The sequence below is a fragment of the Mustelus asterias genome, unplaced genomic scaffold, assembly GCF_964213995.1.
Source record: "Mustelus asterias unplaced genomic scaffold, sMusAst1.hap1.1 HAP1_SCAFFOLD_193, whole genome shotgun sequence".
NCBI classification, from domain to species: domain Eukaryota; kingdom Metazoa; phylum Chordata; class Chondrichthyes; order Carcharhiniformes; family Triakidae; genus Mustelus; species Mustelus asterias.
In genome coordinates this window covers 363,316-375,403 of record NW_027590186.1, presented here as the reverse complement: position 1 = coordinate 375,403, position 12,088 = coordinate 363,316, and positions in this window count along the sequence as shown.

Sequence of the window (12,088 nt, the reverse complement as noted above, 5' to 3'; positions counted from 1 at the left end):
GAGGGATGCCAGAAGCTGCAGCGTGACGTACATAGGGTGCAAGACTGGGCGGAGAAGTGGAAGATGAACTTCAACCCGGATAAATGTGTAGCGGTCCATTTTGGCAGGTCAATTGGGATGAATGAGTATAATATCAACGGTAAGATTCTTGTCAGTGCAGAGGATCAGAAGGACCTTGGGGCCCGGGTTTATAGGACTCTTTAATCGGCCTCGCAGGTAGAGGAGCTGGTTAAGAAGGCGTATGGTCTGCTGGCTTTCATCAATCGAGGGATTGAGTTCAGGAGTCGGGAGATAATGATGCAGCTTCATAAGACCCTCGTCAGACCGCACTTAGAGTACGGTGCTCAGTTCTGGTCGCCTCATTATAGGAGGGATTTGGAAATTATTGAAAGGGTGCAGAGAAGATTTGCAAGGATGTTACCTGGATTGGTTGGCATGGCTTACGAGGATAGGTTGAAGGAGCTCGGTCATTTCTCCTTGGAGAGCTGAAGGATGAGATGTGACCTGATAGAGGTGTACAAGATATTGAGAGGTATAGATCGGTTGGATTCTCGGCGGCTTTTTCCCAGAACTGAAATGGCTGCTACGAGAGGACACAGGTTTAAGGTGCGGGGGAGTAGGTACAGAGGATATGTCAGGGGTACGTTTTTCACTCAGAGGGTGGTGGGTGAGTGGAATCGGCTGCCGTCAGTGGTGGTGGAGGCAAACTCGATAGGTTCTTTTAAGGTACTACTGGATGAGTACATGGAACTTAATAGGATTGAGGGTTATAGGTAAGCCTGTATATAGCCGAGGTAGGTAGGGACGTGTCCGGCGCCACTTGTGGGCCGAAGGGCCTGTTCGTGCTGTTTTGTTTCTATATTCTATGTTCTATGTTCTATCTCTTCCGGAGCCTACAACATGTCATTGATGAAGACGAACATCTCGCCAAGGCCATCCCCACACCCCCACTTCTTGCCTTCAAATAACTGCACAACCTCAAACAGACCATTCCCCGCAGCAATCTACCCACCCTTCAGGAGAACAGTGACCACGACACCACACAACCCTGCGACAGCAATCTCTGCAAGACTTGCCGGATCATCGACACGGATGCTATCATCTCACGTGAGAACACCATCCACCAGGTATACAGTACATACTCTTGCAACTCGGCCAGCGCTGTCTACTTGATATGCACAGTCAGAAGTTTAACAACACCAGGTTAAAGTCCAACAGGTTTATTTGGTAGCAAAAGCCACACAAGCTTTCGGAGCTGCAAACCCCTTCTTCAGGTGAGTGGGAATTCTGTTCACAAACAGAGCATATAAAGACACAGACTTAATTTACATGAATAATGGTTGGAATGCGAATACTTACAACAATTCAAGTCTTTAAGAAACAAAACAATGTGAGTGGAGAGAGCATCAAGACACGCTAAAAAGATGTGTATTGTCTCCAGACAAGACAGCCAGTGAAACTCTGTGGGGGTTACAAATAGTGTGCCATGAACCCAATATCCCGGTTGAGGCCGTCCTCGTGTGTGCGGAACTTGGCTATCAGTTTCTGCTCAGCGACTCTGCGCCGTCGTGTGTCGCGAAGGCTGCCTTGGAGAACGCTTACCCGAATATCAGAGGCCGAATGCCCGTGACCGGGCACCTGAAGGGGCATTCGGCCTCTGATATTCGGGTAAGCGTTCTCCAAGGCGGCCTTCGCGACACACGACGGCGCAGAGTCACTGAGCAGAAACTGATAGCCAAGTTCCGCACACACGCGGACGGCCTCAACCGGGATATTGGGTTCATGGCACACTATTTGTAACCCCCACACAGTTTCACTGGCTGTCTTGTCTGGAGGAAATACACATCTTTTTAGCCTTTCTTGATGCTCTCTCCACTCACATTGTTTTGTTTCTTAAAGACTTGATTAGTTGTAAGTATTCGCATTCCAACCATTATTCATGTAAATTAAGTCTGTGTCTTTATAAACTCTGTTTGTGAACAGAATTCCCACTCACCTGAAGAAGGGGCTTGCAGCTCCGAAAGCTTGTGTGGCTTTTGCTACCAAATAAACCTGTTGGACTTTAACCTGGTGTTGTTAAACGTCTTACTGTGTTTACCCCAGTCCAACGCCAGCATCTCCACATCATACCTGATATGCTGCAGGAAAGGATGTCCCGAGGCTTGGTACATTGGGGAAACCATGCAGACGCTCCGACAACGTAACAATGAAAACGGCTCGATAATCACCAGACAAGACTGTTCTCTTCCTGTTGAGGAACACTTCAGCGGTCAAGGGCCTTCGGCCTCTGATCTTCGGGTAAGCGATCTCCAAGGCGGCCTTCACGACACACGTCAGCGCCGAGCCGCTGAGCAGAGACGAATAGCCAAGTTCTGCACACATGAGGACGACCTGAACCGGGATCTTGGATTCATGTCACACTATCTGTCACCCCCACGACTTGCCTGGACTTACAAAATCTCACTCACTATCCTGTTTAGAGACAATACACATCTCTTCAACCTGTGCTTAATGTTTTCACCACTCACATTAAGACTTGATTAGCTGTAAAGACCCGCATTCCAATCATTATTCTGTAAATTGAGTTTGTGTCTTTATGTGCCCTGTTTGCGAACAGATCTCCCACTCATCTGACGAAGGAGCAGCGCTCCGAAATCTAGTGGTCTTTGCTACCAAAAAAACCTGTTGGAATTTAATCGGGTGTTGTGAGGCTTCTTACTGTGTTTACCCCAGTCCAACGCCGGCATCTACACATCAAATCCAGGCTGTAGCAGATCTTATGGGCAGCTCATGTGCAAAACAACCTTCGTAAGGGACTTCACACAGATCAATCTCTCAGCATTACGTACAATATAGTCTCAGCTCGAGTCATCAGATAGAACTATCTCTCAGTGTTATGTACAGTCCAGTCTGAGCAAGTGACTTCAGATAGAACTATCTCTCCGTGTTATGTACAGTACAACCTGAGCAACAGGCTTCAGATAGAACTATCTCTCAGTGTTATGTACAGTACAATCTAAGGCTTCAGATAGAACTATCTCTCAGTGTTATGTACAGTACAATCTGAGGCTTCAGATAGAACTGGCTCTCAGTTTTACGTGCAGTATAATCTGAGGCTTCAGATATGTACAGTACAATCAGAGGCTTCAGATATGTACAGTACAATCTGAGGCTTCAGATAGAACTGTCTCTCAGTGTTATGTACAGTACAATCTGAGGCTTCAGATAGAACTATCTCTCAGTGTTATGTGCAGTACAATCTGATCACCAGGCTTCACATCAAATTTTCTCAGCATTTTCTATTGTGAGGTGGTAAGCAGGCAAGAGTGAATTGAGGAGAGTGTGAGAGGGGGATACCGGGACACCTAAACAAAGACAGCAGCACCTTGAGGAGAGTGTGAGAGTTGGACCTGGGACACCGGGACAGACAAGCAGCACCTTGAGGAGAGTGTGAGAGGGGGACACCGGGACAGACAAGGAACACCTTGAGGAGAGTGTGAGAGGGGAACACTAGGACACTGGGACACCGGGACAGACAGTCAGTCAGCATCTTGAGGAGAATGTGAGGGGAGGACACTGGGATACTGTGACAGAGAGTCAGCATCTTGAGGAGAGTGTGAGAGTGGGACCCAGGGACAGACAGTCATCACCTTGAGGGGTTTGTGAGAGGGGGAATCTGGGACACCGGGACAGACAAGCAGCACCTTGAGGAGAGTCTGAGAGGGGGACAGTGGGACACTGGAACAGACAAGCAGCACCTTGAGCAGAGTGTGAGAAGGGGACACTGGGACAACGGGACAGACAGTCAGCACCTTGTGGAGACTGTGAGAGGGCGACACCAGGACAGACCAGCAGCTCCTTGAGGAGAGTGTGAGAGGGGGACACTGGGACAGACAAGCAGCACCTTGAGGAGAGTGTGAGAGCAGGAAAGTGGGACACCGGGACAGACAGTCAGCACCTTGAGGAGAGTCTGAGAGGGGGACACTGGGACACTGGGCCAGACTGTCAGCACCTTGAGGAGAGTGTGAGAGGGAGACACTGGGGCACCGGGACACACAGTCAGCACCTTGACAAGAGTGAGAGGGGGACACTGGGACACCGGGACAGACAGTCAGCACCTGAAAGAGAGTGTGAGAGGGGGACACTGGGACACCGGGACAGACAGTCAGCACCTTGAGGAGAGTGTGAGAGGGGGACACTGAGACACCGGGACAGACAGTCAGCACCTTGAGGTGAGTGTGAGAGGTGGACACTGGGGCACTGGGACAGGCAGTTAGCACCTTGAAGAGAGTGTGAGAGGGGGCAGTGGGACAGGCAGTCAGCACCTTGAGGAGAAGGTGAGAGGAGGAAACTGGGACAGACAGGCAGCACCTTGAGGAGAGTGTGAGAGGAAAACACGGGATCTCACGGGATCAATGGTGAACTAGCTAGATGGGTACAGAATTGGCTTGGCCATAGAAGACAGAGGGTAGCAGTGGAGGGATCTTTTTCTGATTGGAGGTCTGTGACTAGTGGTGTTCCGCAGGGCTCTGTACTGGGCCCTCTGCCGTTTGTAATATACGTAAATGAATATGAAGAAGTTGTAGCTGGTCTGATTAGTAAGTTTGCGGACAACACAACGATTGCTGGAGTTTTGGATAGTGATGAACATTCTCAGAGAATACAGCAGTATATTAGTAGGCTGGAAAATTGGGGGGAGAAATGGCAGATGGAATTTAATCCAGATAAATGCGAAATGCTGCATTTTGGTAGATCGAATGCAGGGGGGAGCTATACAATAAATGGCAGAACCATCAGGAGTATAGACACACAGAGGGATCTGGGTGTGCAAGTCCACAGATCCTTAAAGGTGGCAGCATCGGTGGAAAAGGTGGTTAAGAAGGCATATGGCATGCTTGCCTTTTTGGACGGGGCACACAGTATAAACGTTGGCATATGATGTTGCAGTTGCATAGAACGTTGCTTAGGCCACATTTGGAATACTGCGTCCAGTTCTGGTCGCCACATTACCAGAAGGACGTGGAGGCTTTGGAGAGAGTGCAGAAAAGGTTTACCAGGATGTTGCCTGGCATGAAGGGTATTAGCTATGAGGTGAGATTGAGTAAACTAGGGTTGTTCTCCCTGGAAAGACGGAGGTTGAGGGGCGAATTGATAGTAGTTTATAAAATTATGAAGAGCATAGACAGGGTGAACAGTTCTAAGCTTTTTCCCAGGTCAGAAATGACAAACACAAGTGGTCACAAGTTCAAGGTAAGGGGGGCAAGTTTCAATAGAGATTTGTGGGGGACGTATTTTACACAGAGGGTGGTGGGGGGTCGGAATGCACTATTAAGCAAGGTGGCTGAGGCAGACACGCTAGGATCATTTAAGACTTATCTAGATAGCCACATGAACAGACTGGGAATAGAGGGATACATACGGATGGTCTAGTTAGGAACACATGATCGGTGCAGGCTTGGGGGGGGGGGGGGGGGAGGGCCTGTTCCTGTGCTGTATTGTTCTTTGTTGTTTGTTCTTTGTTCTTTGACACCAGGACACCGGGACAGACACGTTGCACCTTGAGTAGAGTGCGAGACGGGGACAGTCGGCACCGGGACAGATGAACTGCACCTTGAGGAGGGAATGAGAGGGGGACGCTGGGGCACCGGGATAGGCAGTCAGCACCTTGAGGAGAGTGAGAGAGGAGGACACCTTGAAAATGGGAAATACAGTTAGCACCTCGAGGAGAATGCGAAAGGGAGACAGTGGGACACCGGGACAGACAAGCAGCACCTTGAGGAGAGCGTGAGAGGGGGATACTGGGACAGACAAGCAGCACCTTGAGGTGAGAATGAGAGGGGGACACTGGGACACCGGGACAGACAAGCAGCACCTTGAGGAGGCTGTGACAGGGGGACAGTGGGACACCGGGACTGACAAGCAGCACTTTGAGGAGAGTTTGAGAAGGGGACACTGGGACACCGGGACAGACAGTCAGCACCTTGAGGAGAGTGTGAGAGGGGGACACCGGGACAGCCAGTCTGCACCTTGAGGTGAGAATGAGAGGGGGATACTGGGACACCGGAACAGGCAAGCAGCAATTTGAGGAGAGTGTGAGAGAGTGACACTGGGACAGAAAAGTAGTACCTTGAGGTGAATATGAGTGGGGGCCACTGGGACAACGGAACAGGCAAGCAGCACCTTGAGGAGAGTGTGAGAGGGGGACACTGGGACACCGGGACAGACCAGCAGCACTTTGAGTAGACTATGAGAGGGGGATGTGCGACACGAGGACAGACACGCAGAATCTTCAGTTTAGTTTGAGAGGGGGACAGTGGGACACCGGGACAGGCAAACAGCACGTTGAGGAGAGTTTCAGAGGAGGACACTCAGACACCTGGACAGACATGTAGCACCTTGAGGAGAGTGTGAGAGGGGGACACTGGGACACCGGAACAGACAGTCAGCACCTTGAGTAGAGTGTGAGAGGAGGACACTAGGACAGCGGGGCAGACAGTCAGCACCTTGAGGAGAGTGTGAGATGGGGACATAGTGGATTCAAGCAACTGGTGGAGTCGTGCAGCACTGGGTCCGAGACCGTTTCTTTATGTCCTCTGGTTCTGAGGATTCTCTTCAATATGTGACCCCTTGAACAAATGCATTAAACCATGATATCACAGTGCAAGTCTTCCCATCACAATGTGTACCATGGTGAAATCAGATATCACAATAGCTTTGTAAACATTTCAGTTTGAGTCAGGAGACTGAATAATCAGTTGATGTGATGGAAGTGGAACTGCACTGACTGGCTGATCTACCTCGGAGTCAATGTTGTTGGTTGGACGATCTGAATAAGTGAAAGGAGCGTGACCAATGCCAACGTCAGGGAGATGCAATGTGACATTGAAAGACTTGTCTCACTGTCGTTGTACTTAAATTTTAATTTTCTGAATGAGCCAACACATTCAGTTAAACTGCTGCAAGACGAAATAGTTGTGTTTTGTTGCCTCGAGTAAATTTTTCATGTCATTGTTCTTAGGTAGTCAGGTCCCCAGAGCCTCTTATTCTGATGGTTATTCACCGCACTCTCCGGACCTTGTTTGGAGACCCTGACTGACCATCTCGCTTCTCATGCTCACGCCTTGTTCTGTATTGGATTCAGCTTCCTAACATCATCTCTGTTCCGACACAGTCTTCAGAACCCTACCTTTGACCGTGTAATCCACATTTAAATTAGTCCTACCAAAATGAATCACCTCACATTTATCAGGGTTAAACTCCATTTGCCATTTTTCAGCCCAGCTTTGCATCCTATCTATGTCTCTTTGCAGCCTACAACAGCCCTCCACCTCATCCACTACTCCACCAATCTTGGTGTCATCAGCATATTTACTGATCCACCCTTCAGCCCCCTCCACTAAGTCATTAATAAAAATCACAAAGAGCAGAGGACCAAGCACTGATCCCTGTGGCACACTGCTAGCAATCTGCCTCTATTCCGAAATTGTCCATCCACCACCACCCTCTGTCTTCGATCAGACAGCCAGTTACGTGTCCAATCGGCCAACTTTCCCTCTATCCCACACCTCCTCACTTTCATCATAAGCCGACCATGGGGGACCTTATCAAACGCCTTACTAAAATCCATGTATATGACATCAACTGCCCTACCTTCATCAACACACTAAGTTACCTCCTCAAACAATTCTATCAAATTTGTGATGCACGACCTGCCCTTCACGAATCCGTGCTGACTATCCCGGATTAATCCACATCTTTCTGAATGGTCGTAAATCCCATCCCTAAGGACCTTTTCCATCAATTTACCAACCACCGAAGTAAGACTAACCGGTCTATAATTACTAGGGTCATTTCTATTCCCTTTCTTAAACAGAGGAATAACATTCGCCACTCTCCAGTCCTCTGGCACCATCCCCGTGGACAGTGAGGACCCAAAGATCAAAACCAAAGGCTCTGCAATCTCATCCCTTGCCTCCCAAAGAATCCTGGGATATATTTCATCAGGCCCAGGGGACTTATCGACCTTCAGTTTATTCAAAACTGCCAGGACATCGTCCCTCCGAACACCTATTTCCTCCAGCCTATTAGCCTGTAACACCTTCTCTTCCTCAAAAACATGGCCCCTCGCCTTGGTGAACACTGAAGAAAAGTATTCATTCATCACCTCGCCTATCTCGACTGACTCCATACACAAGTTCCCATTCCTGTCCTTGACCGGCCCTAACCTCACCCTGGCCATTCTTTTATTCCTCACATAAGAGTGAAAAGCCTTGGGGTTTTCCTTGATCCGACCCGCCAAGGACTTCTCATGTCCCCTCCTAGCTCTCCTCAGCCCCTTTTTCAGCTCGTTCCTTGCTAACTTGTAACCCTCAATCGAGCCATCTGTATCTTGTTTCCTCATCCTTACATAAGCTTCCCTCTTCCTTTTCGCAGGACATTCCACCTCTTTCGTGAACCATGGTTCCCTCACTCGGCCATTTCCTCCCTACCTGACAGGGACATACCTATCAAGGACATCCAGTATTTGTTCCTTGAAAAAGTTCCACTTTTCATTAGTGCCTTTTCCTGACAGTTTCTGTTCCCAACTTATGCCCCCTAATTCTTGCCTAATCGCATCATAATTACCTCTCCCCCAATTGCAAACCTTACCCTGCTGTACGGCCCTATCCCTCTCCATTGCAATCACAAAAGACACCGAATTGTGGTCACTATCTCCAAAGTGTTCTCCCACAACCAATCTAACAATTCTCAATTCCTCTCAAGTTTCATCTCATTCAATATTTCCTGACAAATAGGAGGATAATGATGTGTGTGAAAGATGCACCAGTAAGGTCAGATCACTAAAGGGTGCAACTGTTGCAAAATTGGGCTATGCTAATACATAATCAGCAACATTTGGAAAGCATCACAATAGTGACCAAAACTGCTGTACCCGAAGGAACGATCTTTAACTCAGAAACAACAGGAAGAATCCTAATGCCTTCAAAAGGTCTGTTGTATCTGTAATTGTTTTTTAAGCATGTTTGAAAAAAATTTTAAGTGTTTGCTAGAAAGGCCCTAGAAAGGCCTCAGTTGTGATTTTCTTGGCGAATAAGAAACTCTGCTGCATGTGACCTGGCAACCGATAACCTGGAAGCAATAATAACAGGAAGGAAGAAATGAAAGAAATAAGGTGACTGGCAGACACAAAGGGGATGTGCAGATACAAAGGAGAGCTACAAGCAGAAGAGCTGGAGGATGGAGGTATTCAGTGTACAGATGCAGGCACAAAGAGAAAGCAGTCAGAGATAGAAGAGAAACAGGAAGAATTATTTTGAGGAAAAGAAATAAATCAATTCAACAAAGAGGCCAGATTTTCTGTTTGGCAGAGAAGGAGACAGGACTTCTTTGAAGTACTGTGCAATCTAGCTAAAAAGGTCTAAAACCTGGAAATCCATGTGAATAGATGCTCAATTGCTGGCTGCTTTCTCAGAAGTAGTCAAATAAAGAACAAAAAAACAGAAAATACAGCACAGGAACTGGCCCTTCGGCCCTCCAAGCCTGCACCGACCATGCTGCCCGATTAACCCTTCCGGGTACCATATCCCTCTATTCCCATCTTATTCATGCATTTGTCAAGGCGCCCTGAAAACTTACGACCATATCCGGTTCCACCACCTGCCCCGGCAATGAGTTCCAGGCACCCACTACTCTCTGTGCAAAAAACCTGCCTGATACATCTCCTTTAAACCTTGCCACCTCGCACCTTAAACCTGTGCCCCCTAGTAATTGACTCCTCCACCCTCGTGAAAATCTTCTGACTGTCCACTCTGTCCATGCCCCTCATAATCTTGCAGACTCCTATCAGGTTGCCCCTCCACCTCCTTCGTTCCTGTGAGAACAAACAAAGTTTCTCCAACCTCTCCTTATAGCTAATGTCCTCTATACCAGGAAACATCCTGGTAAATCTTTTTGTACCCTCTCCAAAGCCACCACATCCTTCTGGTAGTATGGCAACCAGAATTGAACACTATATTCCAAGTGCGGCCTAATAAACGTCCTATAAAGCTGCAACATGATTTGCCATTTTCGAAACTCACTGCCCCGGCCGATGAAGGCAAGCATTCTGTATGCCTTCGTGACTAGCTTCTCCACCTGCATTGCCACTTTCAATGACCTGTGTACCTGTACACCCAGATCCCTCTGCTGATCAATCAATCTTAAGGCTTCTGCCATTTGCTGTATATTTCCTATCTGTATTAGACCTTTTAAAATGCATTACCTCACATTTGTCCGGATTAAACTGCATCTGCCATATCTCCGTCCAAGTCTCCAAACAATCTATATCCTGCTGTATCCTCTGAAGATCCTCATCACTATCCACAAATCCACCAACCTTTGTGTCGTCCGCAAACTTACTAATCAAACCAGTTACTTTTTCCACCAAATCATTTATACATATTACAAACAGCAAAGGTCCCATCACAGATCCCTGAGGAATGCCACTTGTCACAGCCCTCCATTCAGAAATGCACCCTTCCACTGCTAACCTCTGTCTTCTTTGACCGAGCCAGTTTTGTATCCACGTTGCCAGCTCACCTCTGATCCCAATGACTTCACCTTCTGCACCAGTCTGCCATGAGGGACCTGGCCAAAGGCCTTACTGAAATCTATGTGGACAACATCCACTGCTCTACCCTCATCAATCATCTTCGTCGCTTCTTCGAAAAACTCAACCAGGCTAGTGAGATACGACCTCCCCTTCAGAAAACCATGTTGACACTTACTAAGCCGTCCACTTATTTCCAATTGGGAATAAATCCTGTCTCGAAGAATCCTCTCCAATAATTTCCCTCCCACTGATATAAGACTCACCGGCCTGCAATGAGCTGGATTATCCTCGCTACACTTCTGAAACAAAGGAGCAACATTGGCTATTCTCCAATCCTCTGGGACCTCACCTGCAGCCAGTGCAGATACAAAGATTTCTCTCAAGGCCCCAGCAATTTCCTTCCTTGCCTCTCTCAATATTCTGGGGTATATCCCATCAGGCCCAGGTGACTTGTCCAGCTTCATGTTTCTCAAGAACTCCAATATTTCCTCCTTTTTGATCTCAACATGACTCAAACTATCGAAACAGCCTTTCCCAGACTCATCATCCACCAAGTCCTTTTCTTTGGTGAATAATGATGCAAAGTACTCATTTAATACCTCACCCATTTAGAATCCCGACACTGCAGAAAGAGGCCATCTGGCCCATCGAGTCTGCACCGACCACAATCCCAGCCAGACCCCACCCCCATATCCCTACACATTTAGCCGCTAATCCCTCGAACCTGCGCATCTCAGGACACTAAGGGCAATTATAGCATGGCCAATCAACCTAACCCGCACATTTTTGGACTATGGGAGGAAACCGGAGCGCCCGGAGGAAACTCACGCAGACACGAGGAGAATGTGCAAACTCCACACAGACAGTGACCCAAGCCGGGAATCGAACCCACGTCCCTGGAGCTGTGAAGGAGCAGTGCTTGCCACTGTGCTACAATGCCGCGCCATTTCCTCTGGCTCCACGTATAGATTCCCTCCCTTGCCCTTGAGTGAACCAACCCTTTCCCTGGCTACCCTCTTGCTCTTTATAAATTTATAAAAAGCCTTGGGATTTGCATTAATCCTGCTGGCTAATGTTTTTCGTGACCTCTTTTAGCCCTCTTTACTCCTTGCTTAAATTTCTTTCTACTTTCCTTGAATTTTACACTTGCTTTCGAAACATAGAAAGCTACAGCACAATGCAGGCCCTTCAGCCAACAAAGTTGTGCCGAACATGTCACTACCTTAGCGATTAATAGGCTTACCTATAACCCTCTAACTTACTAAATTCCATGTACTTATCTGAAAGTCTCTTAAAAGACCCTATCGAATCCGCCTCTACCAACGTTGCTGGCAACCCATTCCACGCACCCACCGCCCTCTGAGTGAAAAACCTACCCCTGACATCTCCTCTGTATCTACACCCCAGCACCATAAACCTGCGTGCTGTTGTGGCAACCATTTCAGCCCTAGTAAAAAGCCTCTGACTGTCCACTCGATCAATACCTCTCAACATCTT